The sequence below is a fragment of the Periplaneta americana genome, chromosome 8 (genome assembly GCF_040183065.1).
Source record: "Periplaneta americana isolate PAMFEO1 chromosome 8, P.americana_PAMFEO1_priV1, whole genome shotgun sequence".
Lineage (NCBI taxonomy): Eukaryota > Metazoa > Arthropoda > Insecta > Blattodea > Blattidae > Periplaneta > Periplaneta americana.
In genome coordinates this window covers 181,717,829-181,736,811 of record NC_091124.1, presented here as the reverse complement: position 1 = coordinate 181,736,811, position 18,983 = coordinate 181,717,829, and the positions used below count along the sequence as shown (strand labels likewise).

Sequence of the window (18,983 nt, the reverse complement as noted above, 5' to 3'; positions counted from 1 at the left end):
CGGTATAACCACTTGGACGGACAGCAGATAGCATGTGTGAGTAATTTTATCGTTTCAGATCGGGCAGAAGTGAAGATTGAATTTACAGTACGTAAGGTACTCTTTTACAGAGTAGGTACAGAATTATTTCAACATGAGTTACTAGTACGAGGGCGAAACTGGTAATTGGAATTACACACATTAGAACTGAAGCCTGTATCGAAATGAACGGCCACCATTTTGAAAAATGTATTTAATTAACCAAATTATGATTATTTTTAAAAATTAACTTCATTCTCTATAGTGTACGCTAATGTGCTGTAGACAGTATAATATACACTGCATAATGAATACGTCCGCATGGACAGCTTAGTTCGTGAATAAAAACACTCATTGTTAATACAGTACTGTAGTTTTATTAAACAAAAACCTAATGGGAATTATCAAACTCAAAAGCGTGATATTTCCTAGTTTACGTAAATGGATGAACTACTTTTCTTCCCTCCTATACGTAGTAAAGTGATTTGTTTGTATATTACGCCAGTATCATCGAAGTCTAGTCGTGGAAGGGGGTAGCAAACGGTGTATCCGGTTCTCAAGCTTGATCCAAAGGTATAGCCAGGTTAATATTAGAAATGTTAGTAAAAATAAAATGGTGTCCCTGTAGTTTACAAAGTTTGACATTGAATTTCCGATAGTCAGTGATATCGCTGGGTGTGTTATTCGAAAAAACGCATTAGCGAAATAGTGAATGATGATGAATACGTTGATGTCTTAAGTGTTGGTGAGGCCAGTATACGGCTGGTTTGTGTGTGTGTGTGTGTGTGTGTGTGTGTGTGTGTGTGCGTGGGTGGTTTTTTCTCTCACATATCCCATTACCAAGTAAATGTAAATGTATACATTTGTCTTTAAGCAATACACCTTTCGGTGAGGCGGCACTTCACATTATTAGTATACAGTGTCGTCTCACCGTTTTACACGCCTCTCGTACAGGTCAATTGGGATATTACTAATTTTTAATTTATTGTTGGAATTCTTCCACTAGTCTTTTCTTGTCTTTCATCAATTCTTCCTCTACTTTGCTCCTAACCCATCATTATACCAAAAATACTGTAACCCCCCCCCCCACGTCACTCTACATCTCTAATTATTTACACTTTTCACTACTCCCTTTTCCACATTGCTACTTTTCAGGTCTTAGTTTTCTTTTCTCACGATTTATTTCCCCTCCACACCATTTCCTTAAGTCATACTGTTTTCTTTCACCTTGTTTTCCCCTCTTCCTTCATCACTGTTCCCTGAACTATCTCCTACTTGCGTTACTCTACTTCTCGTCAGCCTCGATTTAGATCTTAGTTCCTTCACCCGCTTCCAAATTGCTCCCATCTGATGTCCACTATTTCCATTCGCTTGCATTGAGGTCTTGTTCTGCTGAGCTTGCTGAATACCAGTTCGCGTCACTCCTGTTTCTTCATCAGTTGACGTCACTGCCTGCTTTCCGGAAATTTTCGCAGAGTTTCACACGTTTGCAATTGTCTCGCGTACACTCACCACACTTGTCTCACTAACCTCGCCTTTAGATACAATATTCTTGATTTTTCTTTCAAAAAATTTCTGTTCCTTTCCTTTTCTTCTGAGTCTACGATCGGTTCCTTTAACGTTACTAAGCACTCCTCTACACAAAAAACCAAATTGTTTATCTTAATTTTGTCCTTGATGAGTTTCGCGAATTGTCCATTTTTTTCGTGTTGCTTTAAGAAAATGGATTAAAACTCTTCTTCTACTTCTCACTTCGTAGCTCCAGTCGTTATCTATTCTGATCGTTGTGTTCCCTAACATTCTTCTATTCTTCATAATCCTCTCCTTCGTAACCACACTCTTAAATTTTACTAATATTGGCCTAACTTGTTCTGAATTTTGTATTTTCTCCTCTCCCACTCTAAATGCATCCATCGCTTGTCCATCGCTCACGTCCATACCAAAAAACTCCCAACACACTCCTAATATCTTCTCGTATGTATCGATACTATTTGTCTATCTTTTCCTTCTATCCTGAAAAATAACAAGTTTTTCCTCCTTAAATTGATCCCATTTGCTTTTCAGAATTTCGTTTTCCAGTTGAATTTCTCCCATCTTCTTCCTTAGCTCTGCCATGCTCTCCTTCATTTCCATTAGGTCTTGTTTCACTGTGCTGTCCTCCATTTCACTATTACGCACACTTACTCACCGGTTTAACATAGGTCAACGCCTCTACTACACGTTACTATCCTCTGACTTGTACAAAGCGAACCGACTTCTTCTGCAACTTGCTTAAGACTGCCATTACATTCTACTATATACAGACACGAAGCTTGGGATGATTTTTTGACAACGAGTTGCATTTCTCGCGATAGTTGCTAGCCGCTTGGAGCGCTGTGAGTACTAGGAACAATAGACTGTGTCACTGCCATCGTGATCTAATACAGGCCGTAAGGCAGACCACGTGACTCGCTTAACCCGATCACGAAGGGCGGCGTTTCAACCATATAAAGTAATTGGAATGCATAAAGAGTAACATATATTTCTCTAAAATGTAGTGTAATTGCATTAATAAAATTTAAAACAATGATTAGGGGACACTTCAGACATAATTCCTTGCGAGTTAAGGTGTAATATTATTTTTGGTGTGAAAATTACGTTGTTCGTATGTGTAATGCCTGCCTTTATTTCGTTTAAATATTGCAAAATTCTTGTACATTCATTTATGCAAGATTCAATAATTTTCAATTGCACCGCACAGATATTTAGATATTGTGACTTTTTTTCAAATCAACAATAGGATTTTATTCTTCCAACAATAATTCCTTTCTACAATTCACCTTAAACGCTCTCGTCAACAATACAATTTTCACTCAGCACAGTATTCGTTATAGCACTCCACTGACGGCAATGACAATTTACTTGGACTATTACGAACAACAATGAACTGTTAATCTTAACTAATATTTACAAAGCACTATTTACAAATCAGAACTATCAGTTCTCAGTTCACAGTTCTTCTATCTCAGTCACTCGAGTTGACAGTATCTCGAACCACAGACCTTCAGAGACAGTTCACTGTACTCGAACTCAGGTCCCTCCAACTGCGGTCCAATGCACTCGAACTCAGGTCCCTCCAACTGCGGTCCACTGCACTCGAACTCAGGCCTTCGGATGCTGATACAGTTGCGGACGCACACTCGAGTCGAACTCCGGTACACAAGACGGCTTGCTTGCTCTGGCTTTCTCACTGACTGGCTGACTAATCAACTGAAAACTTCTGTCGTTCCTTCGCGTCCGTAATTTATAACCACAGCGACGTAGCCTCGAAAGTTCCACGCTTCTCTAGAGATGGCACTCCAGAAAAATCCAGAGCCCTCTCCTCTCTACCAGCACCAGATGCGCGCGCACTCTCTCTCCACTCTCTCGCCGCGTAGGCCCTTTCCCCTTGCTTCTCTCCGCCGCGCGCCGTCCCCGCGCGATCTGCTTTCTTGCGGGACGCTGGTCGTGAGTTCGAATCTCACGTCGCTGTCACAATATGTTGAAATTATAGGTTATGTTTACTGTACCAGTTGCTCTTTTCTGTCTAATTTTAGTGGTCTCCACTACATATGTATGTCATGTCATATGGATATTATAGGTTATGTTTACTATATTTAACTTATATTCCTATATTCGCAATTATACATTATAATTAAACATAATGTCATGCATGGCACCCGTCACATTCTATTTGTTTGTATTTTAATACTACAATTGAGCACTGAATTATTGTATTTATCTACTACCTAAGAGACGAAGTAACACAATCGTACGTACACTAGTTCCACAGGAGTGGTATGGTAAATTTTCTGTCTGCAATTAAGGAAGGTAGATGTGCTAAATTAAAATCACAATATAAATTCGTTTTTGTCGAACCTCAAAATAGCTTCCATTCTAAACTTAAAATGTTGATGCGAAAAGATTATGTTACCACGTAAAATTCTCTTCACATTAAAATAACACAGTTTTGCAATTATTTCTGCAACATATTATGCAACAAGAAGTAATCGGAACTTATGGACACATTACACTAAATAAAGCTTAGCAATGATACGCAATAAAGTTATAATATAATATTTCACTGAGCTCCATACACTGAATAGAAAACCCGAACAAACATTACGGCCTGGTCTAGATCGAAAAGGCATTGACTGCGCCGTATTTCGCATTTTTGTGAAAAGTTGTGTAAACTGTGAAATGTTAGTTATCGGTTGTAATAACTGTAAATGGCTAAAATACAATAATTTGAATAATAGTATGAGGCAACGTTTGTTGCACTATAAATTGTAAGAAAAAGAGGTCAGAGTTATCCTTCTTCTGAAAGATCCAGTTAGGTGAGTTTATAATAGTACATTATACAACGAGCCTATAATGAAGGTAAATAAGAAGTGAGTATGGATATTTATGAAACGAGCGCAAGCGAGTTTCATAATTTTCATACGAGCTTCTTAATTACCATTATAGGCGAGTTTCATACGACTTTTTATGCTCGACCATATTTCTAACTTGATATTATTAATTTTATTGTATCTGACCTGAAGCAATGTCCCGTATGTTGTGAGATGTGCGCAGACGCGAAAGTATTGATTTTTTTCCGAGGAACAGATGTCCACATTGACCTTGCTAGGCCATAAGAACCTACAGAGATAGCATTGAAATTAAATTAGACATTGAAAAACAAGATGACAAATTGAATTTATTTGAATATTATTTACAATTAACGCTAATTATTATAGTAACAGAACATAACCTTCTGCGACAGTATTGGATTTCCAGCCTCCGTGACTTTTCGCTAATTCTCTTTCGATTGCATATCCGAGAATAATCGATACTTGCGGTTTTATAACGGTAGAAAGCTGACCTGTCATTGGCTGAACAGTTGTAACCTGAGTCGTCATTGGCTGAAAGACCTGACCTTTAATGAGTAGGTGAACTTTAATGACATGCATTAAAGGTCTGCTACCAGGTGTATAATTACTACATTTCGGCATGGTCGAGCATAAAATGTAATATATACTTTATGAAAATAATATATAAATCTTATGTATTTAACATTTCAATAGTGGAAGCAAGGTGTAAATTTTTTCAAAGGAATACGATATCGAAAGTACAACAAATTTTATCGTCTGCTGGGGAAAAGGTCTGTGATGAGGAGATAGTAGCGATCCTGGTGGTTAGCAACTACCTATGTTTGCATATTTAGTAAGTATTGAGCTTCGTGACTGTATATATTAGACTGTGGTAATCTACATGTTTCAGTTTTCTTTTGCTGTGGTTAAGGTTTATTCAGTTTTCGAATATGGCGGTAATTGATTTATTTCATGTTGATAGTGTCTAATTTTTTCTCTTATTTACGAGTGTGTGTGTATGTGCGTGCGTCCTTGTGTAGGTATGATGATAGCTAACTGAAGTGGGAGGCAGTATAGATAGGTGAAGAGGAATGAAAGACTAGGAAAGGGAGAGGAATGAAACGGTAATTCTTCGTTCTTAAACTGAAGACAGTGCAGAGTTTGGAAGGATGTGGCAATGGGGCCAGCACGACGAACATCGCAGACGAAGCGAATACACAAAATATAAACAAGCTGTAATCTTTGCGCCTGGTTGATATTGAGGTCGGTCAGTAGAAAATCACAGTAATTAAAATCTGGCATTAGGCCTACCCTCTATCCGTGGGATAATTGAACGAAGAACAGTGTTACATGAATTTCATGGAATATGTAGTTTTAAATTTTTATGTAAGTAGCAGGTATGTGTGAAATAATTTTATTCGTGTCACTGTGTTCGTGTTTAACTCATTAAACATAATGAATTTTAATTTTATCGATATTTTTTTAAATTTTAATGTAATTTCACAGGTCATTTTTAATAATATATGAGGTGTACAAACAACACTGTTACATACTGTAGTCTACTGATAAAATTTTCTTAAAAATGAACATTTGTATGTTATACCTAATTTAATAATTATTTATTTCTTCATTGATTCCTTCTTTATTTTATTTTAAAAAATATTATTATATAGTTTTGACTTTAACTCTGCTACACTGTTCCAATTTCACACACTAAACAAACACATCATGAGATTAATTTGAAGCAGCGGTGACCAAAGCGGATGTCGTGATTACATCGTGTAATCACAGACATACAAAAGGGTACGAGGAGTTTCCTGTACATTTCTGTGTGTTTCATTCACGTACTGAAGGCATGCAGTGGCGGTATCATGTCGCTGTACAAACTCTGTCTCTACAAGAGTAAGAGCTGGTTTCGTGAAGAATGAGGAGAACTTCTTTGTTGTTCTGGCGGACAAAATGTAATATGTTTACTTTGCTCAACGGTTCAATTAGGAGTATATAGAAACATTAATTGCCACGCTGAATAATGTATTATTATTATTATTATTATTATTATTATTATTATTATTATTTACTTACTTACAAGTGGCTTTTAAGGAACCCGAAGGTTCATTGCCGCCCTCACATAAGCCCGCCATCGGTCCCTATCCTGTGCAAGATTAATCCAGTCTCTATCATCATATCCCACCTCCCTCAAATCAATTTTAATATTATCCTCCCATCTACGTCTCGGCCTCCCCAAAGGTCTTTTTCCCTCCGGTCTCCCAACTGACACTCTATATGCATTTCTTGATTCGCCCATACGTGCTACATGGCCTGCCCATCTCAAACGTCTGGATTTAATGTTCCTAATTATGTCAGGTGAAGAATACAATGCGTGCAGTTCTGCGTTGTGTAACTTTCTCTATTCTCCTGTAACTTCATCCCGCTTAGCCCCAAATATTTTCCTAGGCACCTTATTCTCAAACACCCTTAATCTATATTCCTCTCTGAGAGTGAGAGTCCAAGTTTCACAACCATATAGAACAACCGGTAATATAACTGTTTTATAAATTCTAACTTTCAGATTTTTTGACAGCAGACTGGATGATAAAAGCTTCTCAACCGAATAATAACACGCATTTCCCATATTTATTCTGCGTTTAATTTCCTCCCGAGTGTCATTTATATTTGTTACTGTTGCTCCAAGATATTTGAATTTTTCCACCTCTTCGAAGGATAAATCTCCAATTTTTATATTTCCATTTCGTTCAATATTCTGGTCACGAGACATAATCATATACTTAGTCTTTTCGGGATTTACTTCCAAACCGATCGCTTTACTTGCTTCAAGTAAAATTTCCGTGTTTTCCCTAATCGTTTGTGGATTTTCTCCTAACATATTCACGTCATCCGCATAGACAAGAAGCTGATGTAACCCGTTCAATTCCAAACCCTCTCTGTTATCCTGGACTTTCCTAATGGCATACTCTAGAGCAAAGTTAAAAAGTAAAGGTGATAGTGCATCTCCTTGCTTTAGCCCACAGTGAATTGGAAACGCATCTGACAGAAACTGGCCTATACGAACTCTACTGTACGTTTCACTGAGACATATGTTAATTAATCGAACTAGTGTCTTGGGAATACCAAATTCAATAAGAATATCATATAATACTTCCCACTTAACCATTATTATTATTATTATTATTATTATTATTATTATTATTATTATTACTATTACTATTATTGTTATTACTATTACTATTATTATTATTAATATTATTATTATTATTATTATTATTATTATTATTATTACTGATCACTAAGCACGTGTTTCTATAATTCATTGTACGTGCATGAATATTGATATTTTAGGTCTTCTTCCCAGAGGGATAAAATTATTAGGTTTTATCTCAATTTTAATCTTCTTAATCTTTAGATGAGGGTAAGTATTTATTAGTTATTCATTTAATAATGTTATTATAGAAAAACTGATTCAATATTACGAGCCAACGAACTGTTAAACGCCAGGAATTGACATGTCTTAAATCATAGCCAGGAAGAGAAAGATGACATAAATAAATGTAAGGAAGTCAGCTACCTAATGGGGTTTGAAATATCTCGTGCTCTAAAGCCTCTTAATAGAACAGAATTTCTCAAAAGAGTAATGATTAAAATAGATAAATAACTTGTCCATAAGAAGTTTTTAATTTTGAAAAACTACGAATTTCTCGACCAAGTATCGAGAGAAGAATTTAGAAAATTCCTGATTATATTCAAGAGGAAGTTTAAAAAAAAGAATGAAGAAAAATCGTATATTATTCACTGGCTCTTGACGACAGCAGTGACATTACTGATACAGCAAAGCTTGAGATTTTTATCCGCGGGATTGATCAAGATGTCAGTACAGGAACCACCACTGGTTGTAGTTTTCATGCCAAGTACCTTTCCTCCGTCTCCTTACTTCATAGGCTGTCTGTCGCAAGTAATCACTGCAGTTCGAGTTTTGGTCACCGCTGATGTCAGGCCTCCATCTAAAATAACATTATTTTAATACTCGGAAGAGGCGAGCTGAAGTCCTTGTGTACTACAATCCTAAGATCTATTTTACTGTACTTGCTGGGAGGAATAGATAAGCCGAGTGAAATTCTACGTGTATTTTCACCCCCAAAGATCTTACAGAGATAGGCTACGCAGGTCTGTAACAGTCATCAAACGGGTCTCGCTCTAGTTATTCCTGAAGCTGTTCACCGGTCCATGTCGTGAGCATTAGCAACGGAGAGAAATTTGTGGCTGGCTGGCTAGCCATGTCCACCTCATACTAACAACAGTCACATGTTACCCTGTGCCGTAATCTATACTAATAATAAATCTGCAGCCGAAATTTTTCTGGTAATTTTCGATTTTCCAAAAATAATTGGTCCTAAATATATAATTAACCACCCTGAAACCGAAAATCGCTTTTTTGAAATTTTATGTTTGTATGTCTGTCTGTCTGTATGTTTGTTACCTTTTCACGCGATAATGGCTGAACCGATTTCGATGAAAATTTGAATATAAATTAAGTTCGTTGTAACTTAGATTTTAGGCTATATAGCATTCAAAATAAATTATTTAAAAGGGGGTTATAAGGGGGTCTGAATTAAATAAATCGAAATATCTCTCTTATTATTGTTTTTTGTGAAAAATGTTACATAACAAACATTTCTTTAAAAATCATTCCCGATAAGTTTTATTCTTTGAGAAATTTTGATAGGACTGATATTTAATGAGATAAATGAGTTTCAAAATTAAAATAACTGCCATCTAAGGCGGTGTAATGAAATAAACAAATGAATTCGTCTATAAGGGGCCTTGGTCAACAACAATCGAAAGCTATGAAATATAGCCTACAGAGAATATTTGTGTGTTTGTATGAAGTAATATCGGAAGCTAAATTAACCGATTTGTGTAATTAATTATTATTTCACCTTTGGAAAGTGTAATTTCTCTATATGGACATAATGCTATAATGTTATTACAGTAACTTCGGAGTAAATCGAGGACAGGTAAGATTAAAATAGCTTCTTATGCACAAACAACTTGATAGGCTATTCTGTGTATTCGTTTCCTGTATTTCTTAAAATAATGTTCATCTCAGAGAATTAACGAACCACAAGAGTGTATTGATTTAGTATGCAGTAATAATATGTTAGCTTAGCATTCCATTATTTTATAATCCAAATTTTAACAATGCTCAATTGAATCGTGTTAAAATACAAAAAAAAAAAAAAATATACATAATTATGCATTAAATGCAATGGAAGAAAAATTGGGTAATGAGCCAAGCAGATTATGTTGCGCTGTTGTAAAATTTGTTTCTCCTGAGATTCAAGAGCCCCCATAAGAAATTAAAAACTTACTACTTATCGGTGTACATCCGTTATCAACACATTTTTAATATAATATAATATAATATAATATAATATAAAATAATATAATATAATATAATATAGTATAATATAATATAATATAATATAAAATAATATAATATAATTTAAGGTATTTAAGTTATTTGAAGGGTTCAGAACAATAGTGGTCCAAGCGCCATTTACTGAATACGTAGAAAACAACAAGGGTTAATATTAAGTTATTATCATAATTCAATGGAAACATATAGCAAGTAAAATAAAGTATACACATTAAATCTAAATGATATGTCAGTCTTCATTAAAGTATGGATGCATGTAATAAAAATTAAGAAACATGTTAAAGGAATTGTCATTGCACCAAATTAGTGGTCTCTGGACCAAAATGATCGCATTTTAATTATTTAAATACAATTTAAATTAAGTAACATATTAAACGATTTATCCTTCTATCAAACACGAATCTTCCCTGCATCAAACGTCCTATTTCAATTATGTAATTACTTTATATTTATTTCTAACGGGTGCAGCGGAGCGCAGGGGTACGGCTAGTTTTTAAGATAAGGAAATAAGAGAAAGGTAATTTCAAATGAATAGTGATGACGGGATGAAATTTATAGACTCGAGAAAACGTGAGAACCCCAGTAAGAAATCATCATCCAGTACAAGTATCACTGCAATGGACGTCAGAGACTGGAACCAGTGTTTGCGAAGGTGATTCGAAGGCACGAGAGCGGACTGCATGTAATATCAAAACTATGCTGCTTTTCTGTTGTCGATACTACGGCCAAATATTAAAGTACCGTATCCATAAGTTTTTTTTATTTTATACAGATATTCAACTGTGTAGGCCAATCAGCATCAGCTCGCTATGAGTAAGTCGCTAGTAAGTGAACATTCCAGCTTGCGGTCAACAATACTCTTCTCCTCTTACGCCGCAAGAGGGGTCACAGAGGTGATTAAGTACACTGTCCAGCGAATAGGGGTTATAAAGAATGGACACTGAGCGAATTTTCCTGTGTTTTGTTTCTCTGTGCGCCAGCGGCTAGTTCCACTTTCAAGCGCTAGAGGTAGTGTAATCGAGCATACGCTAAGATAATAAATGAGAATAGAGTTGAGACACAGGATCCAAACATCGCCTACCTTATTGCATAATCCAGTAACGCTTTGCTTCAAATAAATTAACAGCTTTTCCTTATTTCTCAGTGACAAACTAGTTGTAATAATAATATTTTATATTTCAGATATAATACATTATATTATAAAATAATATAATACATTATAAAATTAAGTATCGAATTCGTTTAATATTTATATAATAATATAATATAGGTATATGGTTTTACTTCTCGTAAGAGTTTTGTTTTTCCATTTTCAGCGCTATCAAATCATTACATATTTTAATTGTTGTAGGGGTCAACGTCTGAACTCTCATTATAAAGGAACTCTAGAGTCTAGACATTACAGTTAATGAAGGATTTATTATTTTATGGATCCAATTTATTTTATTTGAGTGCATAATGTACCTAGCTGTATTAATTATGTGTTATATTTCCGCTGTGTGGACTGCTAGCTGGTGTGATGTCAGCGCCAACTCTAGGGAGAAAGCAGAATCTCACGCTCTAGCTGGCTTGAAGGTCATTGAAATCAGTCCGGCTACATCAAAGGTACCGACGAGAAGTGTCCATTCTTTATAATCCCTATTCGCTGCACTGTCAGTACGAAAGATATAATTTCCTGCTAGACAGTACTGAAAACAACACGATGCCAATTGGTAGTGAGAACATAATATACAGTGTCATGTATGTATTGTGTGATTATTTTATTTTAATATGTGTAGACTTCTAAGTAATTATGTTGGATGATGGGATGAATTAATTCACCCTTCAAATCACAAATTATCCTATAGGATACAAGTTAATAGAGTATATGCTATAATTTTAATAGAACAATAGAAAAAAAAATTGGTAGTGGCTTGTGCAGCAAATGCTGCGAACTAAGTTCATTAGACGTTCAAATAATTTTTTTTCAGTCTTACAGTATTTTGAATGAAGAATACCAGATATTTTCAAAGTTATTTGCTTCCGTAATAATGAAACATACACCCTCTGAATTTGTTTTATGCCAAATACTTTTTTAACCTATCCATCTTCAGTTTTTTAGTTTAAAAGCGAAAACGCAAGTAAAAATGTCGGGACGATCAGTGGGTTTTTCATGTGGGAGTAAAGCAACAGCTATGTATTTCAAGTCATTGTGGATTGTAGGTGAAAGTTAAAGAAATGTCAGGTTTGTTATGCTTTCGAACAATAGACATAACATCTTAGTATAGCTGCTGCATGTAGAGCTTGAAATGTAGAGGGTAAAATCATTTTATCCTGCTAAGAGATCTTGCTGAAATGATCGGGAGGCTACGTAATTTTGTAGGCTTCTTATTTTATCAGTAAGTAACACCGTTTGGTCTTTCCTTAGGAACTGTAATTTTTGCGCTCTCTCGAGCCAATACTGAAGAGAATGACGCATATAAATATCTACACCACACCGCCATTAAATATATGAAAAAGACCCAAACCCACTTGATTAATAACTATAAAAATATTTGATGTTTAATAACAATATTATCTTACGTAAGTTTTGTAATTATATATACTATACAGCCGCCACTCAGTAAATTATACAAAATGAAGATCTAATTTAAGATATTCTCTACATCTACTTACATAATCCCAAATCGTTTCACTTTCGTATCATCAATATAACATTAATATGTATAATTAATTAAAAATAGTCACATCATGGCATTAACTATAATAATATTTAATTTCTAATGGTAATAATGTCATCAAACCACCCAAACTTTTGTAGATTTTAATGTCCAATACACAGCTGTACTCAGAAAATTACACACCACAGAATCAGACCTGTGAATTATTTTTAATAAGTGTTGAAGATTTTAATAACCAATTGAATTTGAGCTCTAAATACGTCAGCATTCCTACAGGTCATGGCCTTCGTGTTTGTTTATTGTAGCGTGTTTGTGTTCTGTGTTATTGTGAAAAGCCATATTTCCCAAAACTGACGACAGATGAATTTTGAAAAATAGGAAAATAATGTAGGAAAATTTATATTTCACTGAAAACTGCTATTTTTCTGAAAAAACTTTGAGTTCTAAGCTTCAAAATGAGGAGTAATTTATTGAAATCTGTTCAGCCGTTTTCCCGTAATTTCCATTACCAGTTCAAATTATATATATATAGATTTCACAATACTGTAATATGTTGTTGTTTTCTAATGCCAGGCATTTGACCTCTTGCACTCCAATATTTTTCAAAGATATTATCATGACCAGCCACTGAAGCACAGATTTTGAGGTGTTCCGAATCCATTTGTTGTAATATTGTACAGCATACAAAATATGGACATTGCGATAGTTGTTTTCTTTACAGTCCGACACGGTTTAATAAAGTAGTGTAAGAAAATAAGTTTTGCCAATTTAAGGATTAACTCGGTTTCTTCTTTGTCCACAAAGGAACAAAAATTGCTATTAGCCATCAAATATTATTTAATTCATTAATACAAATTTTGTATGTACTGTGTACTACGTTATTGGTCATCTTTGTCCGCCCCTATCTCGGCGATCCAACTACTGCCGAGCAGGGACTCATAGAAGCAACAGGGTGAGTACAAACACTATTTACTGTTTTAAGGGGAAAGGATGGTATTTTTTTTTTTACTTTTTTCCTATTTGGTGTAAAATATTAAGTTCTAGTATGTAGAGAGCTCATAGCTGTGGCAACTCAACCAACTAAAAATATTTTGAAAAAAAAAATTATTTGGGGGCGGAAATTTGAAAAAAATATACCCAATGCTGGATTGTACTAAAACCGATATATCTAAACCGTTTTTAAACATAGCTTCAAACAGTTTTTTGCAATGTATTTGCAAAACCATTTTCTACAAACTGCCTGTCACAGAATTTTGATATTAGTCCCTACGTTTGTAAAATAAACAATTAAAATTTAATAACAATTTATTTTCTGATTTCCTTTCTTGCAAACAAACGGAAGTATTTTTAAAATGAAATCAATGAACAAAACTCTGTTACAGAGAAAAGTTTCCTAATAGATTAAAGAATGTGTGTTATAAATTTCATGCATGTATCTTTAACAGTTCAGAAATTATATCTATTTTTGTCTGGCAATGTAGCAAAAAAAATGAAGTTGTTGGAAACCGATAAAAGCGGGCATGTGATTTAAAAATCCATAGCGCAGGAAGTTTAAAAACGACGTCTCAACATCCGATAAGGGCACAAACACCCACAAAATGTTATGCAATGCATTCCACACATATCAAGGGCTATTTTAAACAAATTTTTTTTTGAACATTTAATTTACCGGAAACAACAATAAAAGTGGGCGAATGATTTAAAAATCCATAACACAGGAAGTTTAAAAATGGCAACTTAACATCCGATAAGGGCACAAATACCCACAAAATGTTATGCTATGCATTCCATAGATATCACAGAGTATTTTAAATAATTTTTTTTGATTCATTCATTTTTCACCAAAAAATACCATCCTCTCCCCTTAATATTGCATGTTACTGAGGGCGACGTACTTGTCTTTAAGCGTTGAAGGGATCACATAGCGGATTTCCTACACGTTTCAACTTAATTTTTGTCTGAGTAAATGTATTATGGAAGGGTAGTTAATGTTAAAGCAATTATATTATTTATTCGAGTTACCGCTGTAATTATTTACTATTATATTTGTGTGTGTTATTAAAAATCTTCTCCTTATATTTGTTTATGTATATAATATTTAAATGACTATTAAACTTTTACTACGTCAGACTACTTTTGACCAATAAAACAGTACGAAAGGACGTCTTTCAACCAATCATGGCTGCTTATCGCACAATTTTATCGCGTCCCTAGCATTTGTTTAATTTTATCGCGTCCCTAGCATTTGTTTATTTTTATCACTACCCTAGCATTTGTTTCTTTGTTTGCCAACATTTCAAACTGCACTGGTCTGGACGTCAAAAAACAGAAAATTACAAACCACTCCAGTCGATGCACAGCACTTTCAAATATGACTCACATTGGCATTCAAGAACAAGAATTAATAAAGATCACTGGTCATAGCTATGCATCTTCCCTGAAACCCTATTTACAAATAAATGAAGAGCACCATTCGGAAATCCTGAATAAGTTGAGGGATACACCATGTACAGTTACCCTTAAAAAGAATGAGACGATTCTTGGTTGTCGGAAGTTAAAGTTCTACAGCGCGGTTCACTCGATATCGACGTATAACGATAAGTATCATGACAAAACGTAACCAATCAACATAGAAGCAATATTCATCAATTTAGCGCTACATCACTGGTCTTCCATATGGTCGGCCCGGTTTCGATCTCCGGTCAGGTCGTGGTGGAATCTGTGGTGAACAAAACAGACGTTGCAGAGGGGTTTTCTTGAGGTACTTCCGTTTCCTTCTATCACTGCACCATAAGCTCTCCACTTTCCCCTCATTTAATCTATGATCTCAAATACTTAATAGTAGCCTGAGTTGAACCTGCGGGGTGGTACAATTTTCTAATGCTGATAAGGGAAGGGCTTGGGGCTCCGGTCTCGTCTGGTTATCGGATCTGGCTCTGTCAGTGCTCAGGCAGGATGGTAAACCTGTCAGCATAGGATTCACGAATACCATCCAGACCTGTCGGACTCATATAATCATTGCATATAGGTCTATAATACGCGCAATGAGGCAATGTGAGCCTAGATGCGAAGATCTGTATCGGGTCAGGCTCTTGAGGAGCCATGCCAGCCCAGTGTTCACTATGCTTGTAGTTGAATATTGACAATGTCTGATCAATAATGGGGATGTGAAAGACTATAAGATTTAAAGTTTTTGATTACAATTTGCAATTACAAAAAAGTAGACAAATTAATTACGTGCTGTACACATGTCAAGTACAAATAGAAGCTTCACTGATCACATAACATGAATTATTTACTAACATATTAATTAGGTTACATCATATTTTATTTAAAAATTGTGAGCGAGGAAGCTTAATGTTGCTGTGAATTATTTATAACGTAGGATTGTTTGAAAATAGTTCGATCAAGCAGAATGACAAACGATCATAAGCAGGTGTGATGCGCGTATTCATTTTTTTGCTCTCTTTCATTAGTCATTATGAAGTTTTAATGCAACTGTAATTTTTCATACTGCCATTTCTGTCTGTGTATCAACTTACGAAATTACCTGCTACTCCAGTGAAATACTGCGTCATCACTACAGGTAAATCTATGGTAATTACACATTAGTATTTAAAAGAATCTTTCTTCGACCACATTATCCTAAGGAGCAAGCGGCGGCATGCTATTGCAATGCATATTTTTATTATTTACTAGCCGTACCAATGCGCTCCGCTGCACCCGTTAGAAATAAATATAAAGTAATTACATAATTAAAATAGGACATTTAATCCAGGGAACATTCGTGTTTGATATTAGGATAAATCGTTTAATATGTTACTTAATTTAAATTGTATTAAAAAAATTAAAATGCGATCATTTTGATCCAGAGACCACTCATTTGGTCATAAAAATTATTTTAGGAAATACAGGAAACGAATGCCTATCAAGTTTTCTCTGCATAAGAAGCTATTTTAATCTTACGTGTCCTCGATTCACTCAGAAGTTACTGTAATAACATTGTAGCATTATTTCCATCTAGAGAAACTACACTTTCCCATGGTGAATTAATAATTAATTATACAAATCGGTTAATTTAGCTTCCGATATTAATTCATACAAACACAGAAACATTCTCTGTAGGCTACCGTATGTTTCATAGCTTTCGATTGTTATTGTACAAGGTCCCTTACAGACGAAGTCATTTGTTTTTTATTTCATTACACCGCCTTAGATGGCGTTGTTATTGTAATTTTGAAACTCATTTATCTCATTAAATATCAGTCCTATCAAAATTTTGCATGGCATAAAACTTATCGGAAATTATTTTTAAAGTAACTTTTGTTATGTAATATTTTTCATGAAAATTAATAATAACGGAGATATTTCGATTTATTTAATTCAAGCCCCCTTATAACCCCCCTTTTAAATAAAATATTTTGAATGCCGTATAACCTAAATTCTAAGTTACGACGAACTTTAATTTATATTCCAATTTTCATATAAATCGGTTCAGCCATTATCGCGTGAAAAGTTAACAAACATCCAGCCAGACAGATAGACAGACAGACATACAAACAAAAATTTCAAAAAAGCGATTTTCGGTTTCAGGGCGGTTAATTATGTATGTTAGGACCAAATTATTTTTGGATAATCGAAAATCACCAGAAAAATTTCGGCTACAGATTTATTATTAATATAGATTATACAGTGTTACTATAAATAATCTTTCCGATTACAAACTGGAATAACTATCGTTACGAGACACTTAGAAACATGATATTGGTATCAATGGAAAGAGAAACTCAAATAATTTTTGTTATCCATTCGGTTAAATCACATGTGCTACTCTTAAATCAGAAAAAATTAGAAAACATGAAATTGATACAACAGAAACAGAAACTCCAACAATTTTTTAATTTTTTCACTAGAAAATATGAAACATGAAACAGAAAGAGAAAATTTGCTTCACAACCGTAAGTAAGTCACATGTGCTCAATGTGAGCTCCTTGTGTCACACGACACACATCAAGTCTGTAGTCAATTTCCTGCCATACACGTTGTAGCATTGGACCTTCCACCAGTGCAATGGCCTCCGTGATGCGGGCACGAAGATCCTCAATGGTAGGTGGTGATGGTGGCTGATACACTTGTTGTTTTATAAAACCCCACACAAAAAAATCACAAGGAGTGAGGTCGGGGGAACGTGGAGGCCAATGCAAACATAAATCTTCACAGTCAGCACATCCAATCCATCTTCTTGGAAGTCGTGTATTCAGTTCGTTTCTGACATTCAAGTGGTAATGGGGTTGTGCCCCATCCTGCTGAAAAATGAGACCTTTGATTTCCTGTTCAAGTTATGGAAGAAACTATAACTGTAACATGTCTAGGTACAAATTACCTGTGACTGTCGCCTCGACAAAATAGGAAAGGACCATACACCTTTTCACGGCTTACAGCATAGACTAGGATATGTGAAAGTCTAGCACAAAAAATGCCCTCCTGTCTTCGTTTGCAGCCATTTTTCTGTTATATTGTCTCCTAGCAACGAAATTAATAAATATGCGAACAGGTTCACCAACATAACAAATAATATTTGAGTTTCTCTTTCTATTGATACCAATATCATGTTTCTAAGTGTGTCCTAACGATAGTTATTAAAGTTTGTAATCGGAAAGATTATTTATAGTCACACTGTATAATTGCTAACAAAACAGCAGTTTAAGAAAATTTTCGTGAAATAAATTGTGCACAAATATAATAGAATTGTTCTCCCGAAAAAACCACAGCCCTTTAATGGTATTTATACCAAAACAAGGCAAAAAGTATAGAGGCTTCGGGGCTTTCTCCATGAATAATTCTTCACTTTTTGCGTAGAATAGGATGAGAGGCACTGCCTTTAGGTAAAACGGCGTGAATTATGAAAGGAAACATCCTGTGTTAGTAATTATTCTTGTGTATCGTTTCAATACTTCTTCAAGCCTTCCAGAGCAGGTCAAGCAAATGTCCATAACCGACTAGCGGGTTGCTTGAAAGTTCCAAGTCACACTCTCCAATTTAAATGTAATATTATTATGTTTACAGGCCCGACAAAAGCAGATGTTGTAGCCATGTAGGCTAATAATTTAAATGAACAAAATGTAATTGAATATGAATTATGTTCTGAAAATAGCACAATCCAAATTATATCCATTTTTCCTAACGCACATCTGAAGCCTGACTCTGAAGTTTTCTGTACCATATCTCACAGCATAGCCATAATCACTCCACAAAGTGCTTCCTTCAGGTCAGTGCTGCGTGCTATACCAGGAAGGTCCCGAGACGGAAACCACTGTCGTCGTTGCGTCAGTGAGATTGAAACTCTTGGCCACGTTTTGGGTGCCTGTCCTTTCAGCGAGACACTGCGGAACTCTAGACATCACAGAATCAGGTCCATGATTGCCGAAGCCTTGAGGAAGAAAGGTCTCACTGTGCACGAAGAAGTCCACGGCATCTCTCAAG

The 18,983-nt window shown here is 35.1% G+C and overlaps 1 protein-coding gene across 1 annotated transcript in view; it reads right to left on the bottom strand.

The window, feature by feature from the left end:
* Positions 1-18,983, bottom strand: part of Gycalpha99B (guanylate cyclase 1 soluble subunit alpha 2) — a 1,225,856-nt gene that overhangs the window by 612,020 nt on the left and 594,853 nt on the right. The gene's annotated exons all lie outside the window — the stretch shown is intronic.